This window comes from Panthera tigris, chromosome D1, assembly GCF_018350195.1.
Source record: "Panthera tigris isolate Pti1 chromosome D1, P.tigris_Pti1_mat1.1, whole genome shotgun sequence".
NCBI lineage: Eukaryota > Metazoa > Chordata > Mammalia > Carnivora > Felidae > Panthera > Panthera tigris.
In genome coordinates, this window is record NC_056669.1 from 15127781 (window position 1) to 15145165 (window position 17385).

The window sequence follows — 17385 nt, forward strand, 5'->3', positions numbered from 1 at the left end:
TATATTACTAGAAGTCCTAGCCACAGCAATCAGATAAGAAAAAAGAAATGAAGCCTCAAAATTGGTAAGAAAGAAATTAAACTGTCACTATTTGCACATGATGTAATACTATGCATAGAAAACCCTAAAGCTCCACCAAAAACTATTAGAAGTAATACATGAATTCAGCAATGTTGCAGTATACAAAATTAATACACAGAAATGGGTTGAATTTATATACACAAACAATGAAGTAGCAGAAAGTGAAATTAAGAAGAACAATTCCACTTACAATTGAACCGAAAGGAATAAAATACCTAGGAATAAACTTGACGAAGGAGGGGAAAGACCTATATCCTGAAAAAATATAAAATATTGATGAAAGAAATTGAAGATGGCACAAATGGAAAGGTATTCCATACTCATGAATTGGGAGGATATTGTTAAAATGCCCTTATTACCCCAAATTACCTATAGATTCAATGCAATCCCCATCAAAATGCCAACAGCATTTTTCATAGTACTAAAACAAATAATACTAAAATTTGTATAAAGACCCAAAATAGCCAAAGCAATCTTGAGAAAGAACAAAGCTGGGGGTAGCACAATCCCAGATTTCAAACCACATTACAAAGCTACAGTAATTTAAACAGTACGGTACTGGCACAAAAACAGACACATAAATCAATGGAACAGAATAGAGCCCAGAAGTAAACCCAAAATTATATGGTCAATTAATCTACAACAAAGGAGGCAAGAATATACAATGAGAAAAAGTCTTTTTAATAAATGATGGTGGGGAAACTGGACAGCTATATGCAAAAGTATGAAACTGGACCACTTTCTTACACTACACACAAAAATAAAGTCAAAATATATTAAAGACCTAACTGTGAGACAGGAAATCACAAAACTCCTAGAAGAAAACATAGGCAGTAATTTCTTAGACATTGACCTCAGCCACATTTCTGTAGATATGTTTCCTCAGGTCAGGGAAACAAGCAGAGAAATAAACTATTGGGACTACACCAAAGTAAAAAAAACAAAAACAAAAACAAACAACTTTTGCACTGCAAAGGAAGCCATCAAAAAAACAAGAAGACAACCTACTGAATGGGGGAAGACATTTTGCAAATGATATATCCAATAAGGGGTTAGTATCCAAAATATATAAAGGACTTATACAACTCAGCACCAAACCCCCTTCCCAAATATTCTGATTATAAAGTGGGCATAGGACCTGAATAGATATTTTTCCAAAAAGACATACAAATGGCCAACAGAAATATGAAAAGATGCTCGAAATCACTAATCATCAGGAAAATGCAGATAAAACCTTACACCTGTCAGAATGGCTTGAATCCAAAAACACAAGAAATAACAAGCATCGGCAAGGATGTGGAAAAAATAGACCCTTGTGTACTATTGGTGGGAGGGCAAATTGGTGCAGCCATTGTGCAAAACAGTATAGAGGTTCCTCGAAAAATTAAAACTATAAATACCATAGGATCCAGTAATTCCACTACTGGGTATTTATTTACCCAAGGGAAATGGAAATACTAATTTGAAAAGACATATGCACCCCTATGTTTATTATGGCATTATTTACAATAGCCAAGATATGCAAGCAACCCAAGTGTCTATCAATAGAGGTATGGATAAAGAACATCTAGTCTTATATACAATGGAATACTACTCAGCCATAAATAAGAATGAGATCTTGCAATTTGTGACAACATGGATAGACTGAGAGGGTATTATGCTAAGTGGAATAGACAGAGAAAGACAAATGCCATACGATTTCATTTGTGAACAACAAATCTAAACAACAAAACAAAATCTAAACAACAAAAGAATGAACAAACAAAAAGCAGAAAAAGACCCATAAATACAGAGAACACATCGATGGTTGCCAGAGGGGAGGGTGGTAGGGGAGTAGGCAAAATGGGTGAGGGGAGTGGGAGATATAGACTTCCATTTATGGAATAAGTCACTAGGATAAAAGGTACATCCTAGGGAATATAGATAGTGGTATTTCAAAAAATTTTTAATGTTTATTTTTGAGAGAGAGAGAGAGAGAGAGAGTGAGTGAGAGCAGGAGAGGGGCAGAGAGAGAGGGAGACACAGAATTGGAAGGAGGCTCTAGGCTCTGAGCTCTCCGCACAGCCCAACATGGGGCTCGAATTCACGAACCATGAGATCATGAACTGAGCCAAAGTTGGACGCTTAACCAACTGAGCCACCCAGGCTCCCTGTTAGTGGTATTATAATAGTGTTGTATGGTGATAGATGGTAGCTACACTTGTCATAAGCATAGCATAACAATATACGTGTTGAATTGCTATGTTATATGCTTAAAACTAATGTAACATTGTGCACCAACTATACTTCAATAAAAAATAAATAGAAGTTAAGAAACAGATTTGGTAAAAATAACCGTAACTATAATAATCTGTTATTAGTGAACACAATGTAAAAATATGTAAGTTACAACATCAATAACCTAAAATGTGAGGAGAAGAGGTAAAAGTATAAAGCTTAGACATTCTATTGAAGTTGTCATTAGTTTAAAATAGGGTGTTACAATTTTAAGACATTTTATGCAAGCCTTATGGTATTCACCAGGGAAAACCTGTAATTACACAAAAGAACATGACAAAGAAGTCAAAGCATATTGATACAAGACATAAGAACATCAAAACAAACCAAAAAGCAGGATAAAATACAAGAAACAATGAACAAAATGGCAAGAGTGAGTCCTTACTGTCAGTGATTATTTTAAATGAAAACAGAATAAATTCTGCAGTCAAAAGTCATAGAATGGCTGATTGGATACACAACCAACAAAAACAAGGTCCAATGATACACTGTATAAGAAACTCACTTTAGCTTTAAAGACACACATAGACTGAGAGTGAAGGGATGGAAAAAGATATTTCAAACAAACTGTAACCCTCCAAAAGGCAGGGGTAGCTATATGCATACCGGATGAAATAGACTTTAAAAATGGTAAAAGGTGACAAGATCATTAAATAATGACAAAGGAGTCAATATATCAAGAAGATACAACTAATATGTCCAACACCAGAGCATCTAAATACATAAAGCAAAAACTAAGAGCCACAAGGAGAAACAAAGAGCAACACAATAATTATTGGGGACTTTAATGCTCCACTCTCAACAACAGAAAAATCAGACGGAAAATCAATGAAGATACAGCAGAATGAACAACACTATACACTAAATGGATCTAACAGATATATATATTACATATATATATATAGCATTCTGTCCAACAGCAGGATACATATTCTTCTCCATTGCACAGGGAACATTTTCTAGGACAGACCATAGGTCACAAAACAAGTTTTAGCAAATTCAAGAAGATTGAAATCAAGCCAAATATCTTCTCTTACCACAGTGGTATGAAACTGGAAATCAGTAACAAGGGGAAAAGTCGAAGATTCATGAATACATGGAAATTAAACACTTCCTAAATGGATCAAAGAAGAAATTAAAGGAGAATTAAAAAGTATCTTAAGACAAACATAAATGTAAACAATATATTAAAACTTATGGTATGCAGCAGAAGCCGTTTTATGAGAGAATTTCATAGCAATAAGTTCCTACCTTAAGAAGCAAGAAAGCTCCTGCATAAACAGCCTAGATCTATGCCTTAAACTGGACAAAGAACTGAGCTCAAAGTTAGCAGAAAAAAGATAATAATAAAGATTAGAGCAGAAATAAGTGAAACAGAGAATGGAAAAACAATCAAAAATATTAATGAGACTAACAGTTGCTTCTTTGAGAAGATAAACAAAACTGACAAACCTTTAGTTAGACTACCCAAGGAAAAGAGAGGACCTTAGTGAACAAAACTATAAATGTAATAGCACACATTACAACTGATACCACAGAAATACAAGGATCATAAGAGGCAACTATTAACAACCATACGTCAACAATCTGGACAACGAAAAAGAAATGCAAAAATTCTAGAAATGTACAAACTGCTAAGACTTAATCAGGAAGAAATAGAAAGTCTGTACAAGTAATCACTAGTAAGGAGATTAAATCAGTAATAAAAAAATCTCCCAATGATGAAAAGCCCAGGGCCAGTTGGCTTCACTGGTGAATTTTATCAAACATTTAAAGAATTAATGCTTTCTCAAACTTTTTAAAAAAATTGAAGAGTTGGGAACACTTTCAAACTCATGAGAAATAGGATTCATCACATTAATAGAATAAAGAAAAAAAAGTCAAATGATCATCTCATTAGGTGCATAAAAAGCATTTGACAACATTTAACATCCATTCATGATAAGTTAGGTAGGGAAGGAATGTCCTTAAGTATACCATAGGCCATATATGATAAGCCCATAGCTAACATCATGGTCAATGGTGAGAGGCTCAAAGCTTTCCCAATAAGATCAGGAATAAGACAAGGGCACCCACTCCCACCACTCCTTTTCAATACAGTACTGGAAATCCTTGTCAGAGCCATCAGGTATGAAAAATAAAAGGCATCAACATTGTTAAGGAAGAGGTAAAACTGTCTCTGTTTGCAGATGACATGATTTTATATAGATAAAATCCTAAAGACTCCACCAAAAAACTGTTAGATCTAACCAATAAATTCATTCAGTAACTTGCAGGATACAAAATTAACATATGAAAATCAGTAGCATTTATATACAATAACAAATTCTGTGAAAAAGGAAGAAAATGACCCATTTACGATAACATCTAAACAGTACTTATCAATAAATTTAACCAGAGAAGTGAAAAATCTCTACTGTAAGACATTGATGAAAGAAACTGAAGAAGAAACAAATAAATGCAAAGGCATTCCATGTTCATGGATTGGAAAAATTAATGTTAAAATGTCAATCCTACCTAAAGACATCTATAGATTCATTGTAATCCCTATCAAGATTCCAAGAACCTTTTTACAGAAGTAGAAAAAAAATCCTAAAATTGATATGGAACCACACAAACCTCTGAATAGCCAAAGCAGTCCTGATAAAGTGGGAGGCATCCCACTTCTTGAATTTCAAACTATACTATAAAGCTATAGCAATCAAATTGTCAAGTGAGATTCATTGTGGAGGATGCAAAGATGGTTCAATATTTGCCAATCTATCAATGTGATACACCACATTAACAAAATGAAGGACAAAAATCATGATCATTTCAACGATGCATAAAAAGCATTTGGCAAAATTCAACGTTGTTTCATAACCCAAACTCTCAATAAAGTGGGTTTAGAGGGAACATACCTCAACATAATAAAGGCCATTTATGAAAACCCGCAGCTAACATTCTACCCAATGAAGAAAAACAACTAATAATGTTCCCTTTAATATCAGGAATAAGACAAGGATGTCCACTTTAGCCATTTTTATTCAACGTAGTATTGGAAGTCCTAGCCACAGCAATCAGACAAGAAATAAAAGTCATCCAAATGGGTAAGAAAGAAGTATGACTTTCACTATTTGCAAATGACATGATGCTATATATAGAAAACCCTCAGGACTCCACCAAAACACTATTAGAACTGGTAAGTGAATTAAGGTTGCAGAATGCAAAATAAATAAAGAGAAATCCAATCCATTTATATACACTAATAAGTAGCAGAGAGAGAGATTAAGAAAACAATCCCATTTCCAATTTTACCAATAATAATAAAATACATATGAATGAAGTTAACCAAGGAGGGGAAAGAGTTGTATTCTGAAAACTATAAAACCTTGATGAAGGAAACTGAAGACAATACAAATGGAAAGATATTCTATGCTCATGGATTGGTATTGTTAAAATGTCCATACTACCCAGAGCAATCTACAGATTTAATGCAACCTCTATCAAAATAACAGCAGCATTTCCTGCAGAACTGGAACAAATAATCCTAAAATTTTTATGGAACCACAAAAGACCCCAAACACCCAAAGCAGTCTTGAAAAAGAAGAACAAAGTGGCGGTATCACAATCCCACCTGTCAATGTATATTACAAAGCTGTAGCAATGAAAACAGTATGTAACTAGCACAAAAGTAGACACATAAATCAGTGGAACAGAATAGAACACAGAAATAAACTCATGATTATATGGTCGGTTCATCTTTGACAAGGAGGCAAGAATATACAATGGGAAAAAATCTCTTCAACAAATGGTGCTGCGAAAACTGGACAGCTAACATGCAAAGAATGAAACCGGACCACTTTTTAACACTATACACAAAATAAACACAAAATGGATTAAAGACCTAATTGTGAGACCTGAAACCATAAAAACCCTAGAAGAGAGTACAGGCAGCTATTTCTTTGACATTGGCCGTAGCAGCATCTCCTGAGGCCATGGAAACAAAAGCAAAAATAAACTATTTGGACTCCATCAAAATAAAAAGATAGCAAAGCAAACAATCAACAAAACTAAAAGACAACCTACTGAATGGGAGAAAATATTTGCAAGTGACATATCTGATAAAGGATTAGTATCCAAAATATATAAAGAACTTATACAAATCAACACCAAAAAACCAAGTAGTCCAATTAAAAATGGGCAGAAGATGGGGCACCTGGGTGGCTCAGTCAGTTAAGCATTCGACTCTTGATTTTGGCTCAGGTCATGATCTCATGGTTCATGGGTTCAATCCCCATATTGGGCTCCATGCTGGCAGTGTGGAGTCTGCTCGAGATTCTCTCTCTCCTCCTCTCTCCCTGAGCCCCAGCCCCCACTCTCGTGTGCATGTACTCTCTCAAGAATAAAACAAAAAGTACAATGAGATATCAGTTCACACCTGTCAGAATGGCTAAAATGAAAAACATGGGAAATAACAGGTGTTGGCAAGGATGTGGAGGGAAAGGAACCCTCGTGTACTGTTGGTGGGAATGCAATCTGGTGCAGCCACTGTGGAAAACGGTATGAAAGTTTCTCAAAACATTAAAAATGGAATTCTCATATGACCCAGTAATTCCACTAGTGGGTATTTACCCAAACAAGATGAAAACACTAATTCAAAAAGAGATATGCACCCATGTTTATTGCTGCATTATTTAAAATAGCCAAGATATGGAAACAGCCCAAGTGTCCTTCAAAAGATGAATGGATGATAGTACACACACACACCCACACACATACAGGAATATTACTCAGCTATAAGAAAAAATGAAATCTTGCCATTTGCAATGGCTGAATCTAGACAGTATAATGCTAAGTGAAATAAATCAGTAAGAGAGAGACAAATACCATGATTTCACTCATCTTGGAATTTAAGAAACAAAGCAAATGAACAAAGAAAATAAAAGAGACAAACCAAAAAAACCAGACTCTCTTTTTTTTCAAAAAATGTTTATTTATTTCGGGGGAGGAGGGGCAGACAGCCTGAGAGAGAATCCCAAGCAGGCTCTGGGTTCAGTGTGGAGCCTGATATAGGCCTTGATCTCACAAATGTGAGATCCCAAGCTGAAATCAAGAGCCAGACACTTAACTGACTGAGCCACCCAGGTGCCCCCCAGAAACAGACTGTTAACTATAGAGAACAAACTAATAGTTGCCAGAAGGGAGGTGGGTGGGGGATGAGGGAAATAGGTGAAAAGGATTAAAATCACACTTATCGTGATGAGCACTGAGTAATGTACACAATTGTTGAATGACTATATTGTACACCGGAAACTAATACAACACTGTATGTTAACTACACTGGAATTTAAAATATTATCTTATTCCAAACAATTGAAAAATATCAATATAAGGCTTGAAACCATGAAAATCCTTGAAGAAAACATAGGAAAAAAGCTCCTGATGGGAGTCTTGGCAATGATGTTTTGGGTAGGGCACCTAAAGCACAAGAAACAAAACTCAAGAATAAGTCAAGCTAAAAATATGCACAGCAAAGGTACAGTCAACAACATCAAAAGAAAATATTTGTAAATGATATATCTGATAAGGGGTCAAAATCTAAAGTATATAAAGAACTCCTACAACTCAACAGCAAAACCCCCAAAAATCCAAATTAAAAAGGAGCAAAAGACCTTACTAGACATTTTCCCAAAAGAAGATATAATGAATGGCCAAGAGGTAACTGAAGAGATACTCACCATCACTAATGATCAGGGAAATGTAAATCAAAACCACAATGAATTATCACCTCACACCTGTTAGAATGGCCATCAAAAAGATAAGAGATAACAAATGCTGTGAGGATGTGGGAAAAAGGGAACCCTGTGCACTGCTGGTGGGACCTTAAGCTGGTACAGCCACTATGGGAAGTATGAAGCCCTGAAACCATGAAAATCACAAAAATTCCCCCCCAAATTACGGACAGAACTACCATATGATCCAGCAATTCCACTTCTGGGAATATATCCAAAGGAAATGAAAACACTAACTTGAAAAGATACCAGCACCCCTATGTTCATAGCAATGGGGTTTATAATAGCCAACATACGGAACTGTCCACTGGCGGGTGAATGGATGAAGAAATTGTGATTATATGCACACACTGGAATATTATTCATCCATAAAAAAATGAGGACATTCTGCCATTTGCAACAACATGGATGGATCTTGACGGCATTATGCTAAGTGATATTAAGTCAAGCAGAGAAAGACAAAATACCTTTTGTTCTCACTTACATGTGGAATAAAAAAAAAATCCAACTCCTAGAAAAAGAGATCAGATCTGTGGTTACCAGAGTGGGGGGGGGGGGTGGAACTGGAAAAAATGGTCAAAATGTACAAACTCCCAGTTATAGGATAAATAAGTCCTAGGGACGTCTTGCCCAGCATGGTGCCTATAATCAGCACTGCTGTATGATATATAGGAAAGTAGATCCTAAAAGTTCTCATCACAAAGAAAAAATTCTTTTGCTTTTTTCTTTTTGTATCTATGAGATAAATGGATGTGAAGTAAACTTACTGTGATAATCATTTCACTATACATATATTGTAAATCAAACCATTATGCTGTTAACCTTAAATTTATAGATGTGTGTCAATTATATCTCAATAAAACCGGAACAAAATAAATAAGAGGGATTCAATAGATGTTAGCTGTTATTGTCACCCCTGCAGGGAAATCAGGAACCATAACTGGGATTCTGTAACTTGTAGGACTTGCTGTGATCAAGGTTAAGTCTTGGACACAAAGGGCAACACAGAAGGCAAGGAAGAAGTTTGCTGGGGGATTGCATTCTCATCCGTGGCCAGTTGTGTGTGAACGAGAACCCTAAGGAAGACTGAGAGAGACAGACCTCAGAAGACAAAGAGAAGCAAGCCCAGGCTACAAGGGAGGCAGGCAGGCAGGAAGGCAAGACCAGAGGGGAGCCAGTCTGGCTTGAGGAGACACCCTGGGATGGAACGGAAGACTGGCCCTTGGTTTCCCCACCAGGAGCCAGGGCCTGCCAAGCGCAAGAACTCTGAGGGCCTGAATGACACAGACTTAGCCACTCTCTCTCCTGGAGACCAATCTACCTGTAGAGCCACTGCCAGGGCAGCTGTGGCCACTTTAGCATATGATGGGAAAGGGGAAGAGGTAGGGAATGGGGACAGAACTTTTTCTGGACACCTATTATTGTAGACTAAAGTTGGGACCAATGTCTGGCTCCAAGGCTCTACATTAGGCCTCAAAAAAAGACCTGGGTTCAAATTCTGGTTGCTATTCACTAGCGAGGCATCTTTGGGAAAGGATTCTTCTCTTTACACCTCAGTTTCCCCATTTGTATGACGGTGCTGAAAATAACCTCACACTGAGAAGATTAAAGAAACAGCCTGTGTCGCTGGGGAAATGTAAGCCATTATCAAGCATCTGCTGAATGCATCTAAGGGCAAGGCAGCCCAATCCTGTTGACCACCTGCAGGCGACTATCAGGGAGACTTCTCTCCCCGTTCTGCCCTGGAGCCACACAGAACAAATGCCCCCTCTGCTCCTTCCACGTGGTGGTGACACAGGGTGGTTTCAGACCCCTCCCCTGTCTCCGTATAAACACACACTTGTGTGTTCATTTGGGAGTTCACGGGCAGTACACGCATGTTCTCCTGGGCCCTCTTATGGACAATAGCCTCAGTTTCCTTACGTTGAGCCAGCACTCAGTGCTTTACCTACCTACAGAGTTCACTGCGTCCGCACAACGGTCCCATCGGTAGGTCGCTTCTTTATTAAGATGGAAAACAAAAACAGAGGGTCTTGGAGAGGCTAAGCTAGTAGGTGGCAGAATCAGAATGTGCAAATCTGGATTGGAATAAGTCGCTCTGACTTGCTGGCCTGCTGGTGCATGTGGGCACATACCTCTGGTCACGGCATTAGAGGGCAAGTATCAGCGGGTGGGGAGAGGTTGGGAGCAACTCTTCATCGGAGCAGGGAAAGTCTCAGAGAAAAGGCCTGCGGTCCACCCTTCCTCCTCTTCCCCATGCCTCCCCCTGCCTCGTGGCCAGCGGGGCCTCCGCCACAAGGTGCATATGCCTTCAATTAAGTAGCTGGTCTCCTTCCTGCGCCCCGTTTCCTTACAGAGAAAGCCAGTAGTTTCCGGACCACAACTGCCTTCCCTTACTTGTAGCCAGAGGAGAGGTTGAGGGGGGTGCAGTGCTGCCCATTCCCCAGAAATCTCTTGCTGCAGCTGCAGGTTGGGGAAGAATCGGACTGGCCCTCCAGCTGCCACTTACCACCTCTCGCTCTGGCCAAGTGACTACCCAGAAGCTGGACCTCAGTGTCTCCACCTGAGGATAGGATGGTTACACTCACCCCGGGGAAGTCACAGACTCCCCGTCTTCACCCCATTCTGCTAGAGCAGGTGCCTCCTGAGCTTTCCTCCAGGGAAGGCCTCTCCCAGTGTCGGGGACCTCTCCCTGAGGTCCGGCTGCCCACGGACCTGCTGTGATGCTCCTGCAGCTCCATGAAGCCCTGCTCGGCCGGGTGTGCTGCTCACCTCTTGGCTCAAGACTAATCAGACCCCAGTGTTCCTCCTGCCTGTTCCCCCAGTGTCTTGTTCCTGTCCTTGTTCCCCAAGAGGGGTCTCCAGAACCTGAGAGGCAGGGACCCCGGAGTCCTCCTGGGGAAGAGGGTGCAGCAGGACCCAGGGTGGTGGTGGTGGGGGGGTGGTTGGATGCTATAGAAATGTGGGATGCAGGGCAAAGTGAAGGGCTTGCCAGTGCCCAGATGTCAGGGGCCCTATGCCCAGGGTTCTGGCTCATTCACGTGCTCTGGGACCCCAGGACTGGCTTTTGCACGGAGCGTTTGCCGAGGCTGGCCTAGATGCACGTGGCTCCCAGGTGGCTGTAGCAGTGGCTGCTGGTGGCCGCTGCTACTAGGCCCAGATCACGTGCTCAGAGCTGTCGTGGGGTTGCCCCATGTTGAAGAGGAAGTGGCAGGGCAGGTGTGGCCATTCCAGGCAGCTGTGAACACAATGGCCCAGAACCGTGCCATCTACCTCCATCCAACAACCGGGGGAAAGGTCAAACTAGAGACAAAGACCACGACCAACAGCAGCAGGAGGGCTTCAGGCACAGCTCGCCACACCGCTGAGTCTTCCCGGAGGACAGTCAGGGCATTAACATGGTGGGGGCAGGATGGTGCTTAACCACATGTTGTCCCCTCTGCTTCGGTGACTCCTGTTTGGAGTCAGGGGCCAAGTGCCAGCTTTTGGTTGCAACCGATGGTAGTGGGTTTGCGGATATCCCCCCCCCTACCTTTGAGCTTCCCTTCTGGACAGCAGATGCTGTAAGGTCCTCATGGTGACTTTCAGTAGGTTCTCTAGGGCAGCAAATGACCTTCATATCCCCTTGCTCCTTTGGGCACAGCAAACCTGACTGAGCAGATTTTGGCTTCCCTGGGATCTGGCCCCTGATAGGAGGACCTTCATCTTGCCAATCAATCCTCACTTTACAGTTAGAAGCATCTTTACCCACATTATGGCCTTCCAGTCTCACCAACCTGGTGGCACCCTATTTCACAGAAAACAAAATTGAGGCCCATGAGGGTAAAGCTACTTTGCCAGAGTTATGGAGTTGGAACAGGAGCAGTGAGCTTTGATTCCCCATTCGCTGCTCTCCCCTCACCGGGCTTAGCACAATTCCTGCTGAGTAGTAAGTGTGGAACAAATGTTACCTTACGGGTGTCACTTGGGATTCCGTAAGGGGTCCCAAGAGGCTCGGTGAATTCTGGCTTTGGAATTCAAGTCCTGGCTGTGTCTATTGCTGAGTGACTTTGTGCAACAAACCAAATCTGTTGACTTTTTTCTTAGCTAGTAACACGGAGACACCTCTTAAGGGCAAAAATTATGAACAAGGTTTGTTTTCTACCCTTAGCCCCTTCCCACGCACAACCAAAGAGGGTTCCTGCCTTGCTTTCCATTTCTCCCACCTCCCCTGGTGCCCCCGGACCTGGCCTTTGCTGTTTCGTAATGCAAAGTCAGGAGAAAGGGGAGCATGGGGAGCACAGAGAGCAATGGAGCCCAAGGACTTGATAGTGAGTTTTGCAGCATGCGAGGACTTGGGTTAGAAACGCAGGGTTTCTGTCTCTTTCTACTTCCATTTCTGATACCAAATATGTGGGGTTTTCCCACACCAACAACCGGTTCTCTAACTGGGTGCCCAAAGGTTCAATTCAATTCTGACACTAACTCCCTGGAGTTAGCAGACCTCACAGGTTAAGAGCTCAGTGCCACAAGACTGCCCCCCACTTCAGATGCAACTCCCAGGGCTCCTGCACTTCTGATTAACCAACTACAAATTAGGGGTTTCCTCTTCGGGCTAGAAAACTTGCTAGAATGGTTCATGGAACTCAGGGAAAACACTCTACAATGTCATTTATGACACACCATAATAATGAAGGGTAAAAATGAACACCAGATGAAGAGTTACACAGGGTTAGGTCTGGAAGGGTTCTGAGCACAGGAACTTCTGTTCCTGTGGACTTGAGATGCTCCCCCCTCTCGGCACACAGATGGACTTACCAACCTGGAAGCTCTCTGAACCCTGTTGTTTAGGGTTTTTACGGTGGTTGCACTACTCAGGCATAACTGATTAGGTCATTGTTCCTTAGTGATTTACTCAATCTCCAGCCCCTCTCTCTTCCCTGTGTATGAGGGGTTGTGTTCAAAGTTCCAACCCTCTGATCATGGGGTTGGTTTCTTTGAAAACCAGTCCTTATCCTAAAGCTATCTAGTGACTGAGAGTTATTCCCTTAAGCATAAATTCAGGAGTGGTTGAAAGGGGTTTATTATCAACAACAAGAGATGCTCCTCTCACACCTATCACTCAGGAAACATCAAAGGTTTTAGGAGCTCTGTGCCTGCAACTGAAGACAAAGACCAAATATACAATTCTTATTATATCACAATATTGCAAAGGTATCAATGGGCATTACTCTCAACTGTTCATTTGGATCCCCTTCAGGGTCACAAAACCAAAGCAGATAATGAGTTAGTTAAAATTTTTTTCCTTGGGGGCACTGTCCATTGAGTGTCTGACTTGATTTTGGCTCAGGTCACCATCTCATGGTTCGTGGGATCGAGCCCCATGTGGGGCTCTACGCTGACAGTGTGGAGCCTGCTTGGGATTCTCTGTCTCCCCCTCCCTCAGCCCCTTCCTCCCTTGCATGTGCTCTCTCTCTCTCTCTCTCAAAATAAGTAAACTTTAAAAATAAAAATAAAACTTTTCTTTTGTTTTCTGGCCAGTTCTTTGGTCGGCACCGCTGGTCTGAGATTGAACCACATGGATTTTCGTGTCCACAGGAGTCACACTTTCTTACAGGATCGTTGTAAAGGTACGAGAATCTTTTGTTAAGTGATTAACAGAGTGCTTACCATAAAGTGTCAGTAAAGCAGCACTTCTGACTGTATTCTGTTGTACTGTTTTCTTGTAGCCTGGGACAGCAAGCCGAGAGAGCCAACAGTTCATGAAAACTCAGTGTCCACTGACCGTCTACTCCCTGTCCATTTCTCCCCCTCTTTACCCTTCACGAGTCTAACACATGATAGAATCAGGCATAGTCCTGGGTGTGACTGGGAAGGAATGGGACCATTCTATTCCATTGGGGGAGCTTATTAGCTAGCTATGAACAACGCTCAAGCACCACATGTGGACAGCTGCCATGCTGAGGAGGAATAAGGCCTGTTCTGTGGGGACCCCATGGAAGGGTGGTACCAGGCTTTTGGGTGAGAGGGGCAGACTAAGCTTAGTGTCGGGGAGGCTTTGCCAGCAGAGATGTCCAAGGGTGAAGTATGCTGGCTTGGGAATTGAGGAGTTGTCCATCAGGGGGTATAGATGTGAAGGACGGGCAACCCTTGCTCACTGCAGAAAGGATTCAAAATCAGGATGGGAGCCTGGACTAGGGGACCCTGAAGGCTTTGACTCCTGGGATTCTCTGATTCTTGTAGACACTACAACCAAATGTGGACAACCTCTAGCGTAATGAACACACAGCCAGCAGCTGTTCCCCCTTCTGCCTAAGAGCATTGCTTCCACTGCCCAGAAGAAGTGAATTCTAGGAGGAAGGACAGAGCCCTGATTGGTCCTCCTAGCCTTCTGTCCTGTTCACACAACTGTCCTCCCCCTTTGTGAACTCATCAGCTGCTGTTCCCCAACCTTTTGCTTATACAGATACGGGGGAAGGGAAGGTGGCATGGGTGGGAGGTTTACCCTGGACCTAGGTGATGGAGGGAGGATTTCCATGGGGAGCCAGTTTCCCCCTCATCTCCTACATAAGGCAAGATGATGCTAGCTGTTAAGACAAACTTCCAAATCTCAGTTGTCTAATTCATTACACGCTTATTTCTTGCTCAGGTAAAATGCAGTTGACATCAGTGGGGTAGAGGGGCCTCTGATCTGCACAGATGTACAAGAACCCAGGCTAACAGAAGCACTGACATCTTTGGTCAGTGACTTCCAAACTCACCTTGGGCACGGACAGGCAGTTAGAGAGGAGGGTGGTCAAGGAGATTTTGTAAGCCAGGCCTGAAAGTAGCATGCCTCACTTCTACCACATTCCAAGTGGGAACTTGGTCTTAGGGCCCTATCTACAAGTCAAGGAGCTAGGAACTGTAGTCATTGTCAGGGCAGACGCTTCCTGGGAACAATTGCACTGTGGAGGGGGAGCATGAGGCACTGGCAGACAGCTAGCCATCCCTGACATATCCCTTTACCACGGACCTCCCTCCTCAGGCTCTGCCAATTTGCACACACACCAGGTAATGAGCCCCTTGAGCTCAAGGACATCCTTTGCATCCCCAGTGCTTAGCTCAATGGCAGGTCACAGGCAGAGCTTCAGCTATCTGGTGGGTGAACAAAGGCTTCAGTAGCATTTTGCTTGTTAAAAATACAGATGCCTAGTAGAAAACACTTTGGTAGTCCCTCAGAAAGTTAAACCTAAGTTATATCCTTCTGTTGGATTGACCCTTTTATCATTATGTAATGCCCTTGCCTCATTATAGTCTGTGTTAAAGTCTGTTTTGTCTGGTATAAGTATAGCTATCCCAGCTTTCTTTTGGTTTTCATTTGCATGGAACATCTTTATTCATCCCTTCACTTCTCGTCTGTGTGTGCCCTGACATCTGAAGTGAGTCACTTTTGGGAGGCATATAAATGGGTCTTGTCTCGTGGTTGTTTGTTTGTTTCGTTTGTTTCATCTACTTAGCTGCTCTGTCTTTTGGAGAATTTAGTCCACTTACATCAAAAGCAATTATTAATACGTATGTACTTAAAGTCATTTTGTTCATTGTTTTCTGGCTTTGCTGTAGTTCTTCTCTGCTCCTTTCTACTTCTTTTGCGCTCTTCCTTTGCGGTTCGATGACTTCTTTAGTTGTATGCTTAGATTTTATTCCAGTTGTCTTCTGTGTATCTGCTGTAAGTTTTTGGTTTTATTGTTACCATAAGGCTTACATATAACAACCTATGTTTATAACTATTTTAAATTGATAAGTTTGAATGCGTTCTATACATTTTTACTCTATCCCCACCCACATTTTATGTTTTTGATGTCACATTTTACATTTTTTAAAAGTAGGCTCCATGCCCAATATGGGGCTTGAACTCATGACCCAGAGTTCAAGAGTTGCATGTTCTACCGACTGAGTTAGCCAGGTGCCCCCATATTTTACATTTTTATCTTGTGTATCCTTTAACTAATTTTTGCAGCTACAGTTATTTTTGCTACATTTGTCTTTTAACCTTTGTACTAGCATATTTATGCACCAAACATAGTTGCACCTAAATACGTAAAGCAAATATTAACAGACCTGAAAGAAATAGACAGCAATACAGTAATAGTGGGGGACTTTAATACCTCACATCAATGGATAGATCATCCAGACAGAAAATCAATAAGGAAACATCCACCTTAAACAACATATTAGACAGGAAGAGCTTAACAGGTATAAACAGAACATTCCATCTAAAAGCAGCAGAATAAGCATTCTTCTCAAGTGCACATGGAATATTCTACAGGATAGATCATATGTTAGGCCACAAAACAAGTCTTAATAAGTTTAAGACTGAAGTCATATCAAGCAGCTTTTCCAACCACAATGATATGAAACTAGAAATCAGTTTCACGAAGAGAATCACAAATATGTGGAGATTAAACAATTGGTAAGTAAATTTAAAAAAATCAAGACAAATGAAAATGGAAATACAACATACTAAAATTTATGGGATGCAGATCATAATGATACATGCCTATCTCAAGTTCACAGTGATACATGCCTACCTTAAGAAACAAGAAAAACCTCAAACATCCTAACTTTACACTCAAGGAACTAAAGAAATAAGAACAAATGAAGCCCAGTTAGTAGAAGGAAGAAAATAACAAATGTTGGAGTGAAAAATAAATGAAATAAAGACAACAGAAAAGATCAGTCAAACTAAGAACTGGCTCTTTGAGAAGATGTAATTGACATACTTTGAACTAGGCTCATCCAGAAAAAAAAGATGGCTCAAAAAATAAAATCAGAAATGAAAAAGGAGGCACTGATACCAAAGAAATGCAAAGGATCATAACAGACTGCTATGAGCAATTATATCTACAAATTAAACAACCAGTAAGAAATGGATAAAGTCTTAGAAACATACAACTTTCTAAGACTAAATCATGAAGAAAAAGAAAATATGAATAGACTGGTTTTCAGTAAGGAGATTTAATCAGTAATCAAAAACCTCCTCCCCACCCTCCCCTGCAAAACAATAGTCCAGGACCAGATGGCTTCTCTGGTGAATTCTACCAAATATTTGAAGAATGAATACCAATCCTTTTCAAACAGTTCCAAAAAATAGAAACACCCCCAAACTCATTTTACAAGGCTAGCATTACCCTGATTCCAAAACCCAACAAAGACACCACAAAAGAACATTACAGACTAACATCACTGATGAACATAGATGCTAAAATCCTCAACAAAATGTTAGCAAACCCAA

At 40.9% G+C, this 17385-nt stretch overlaps 1 protein-coding gene across 1 annotated transcript in view; it reads left to right on the plus strand.

Annotated features, from left to right (window-relative positions):
• The window catches only part of CEP164 (centrosomal protein 164), a 92184-nt gene extending 76502 nt beyond the window's left edge, over positions 1 to 15682 (plus strand). The window contains exons 35-36 of the transcript XR_006208204.1: positions 13653 to 13741; positions 13841 to 15682. The gene's annotated coding sequence lies outside the window, so the exon portion shown is untranslated. The remainder of the gene's footprint in view (positions 1 to 13652; positions 13742 to 13840) is intronic.
• The last annotated feature ends 1703 nt before the right edge of the window (positions 15683 to 17385 follow it).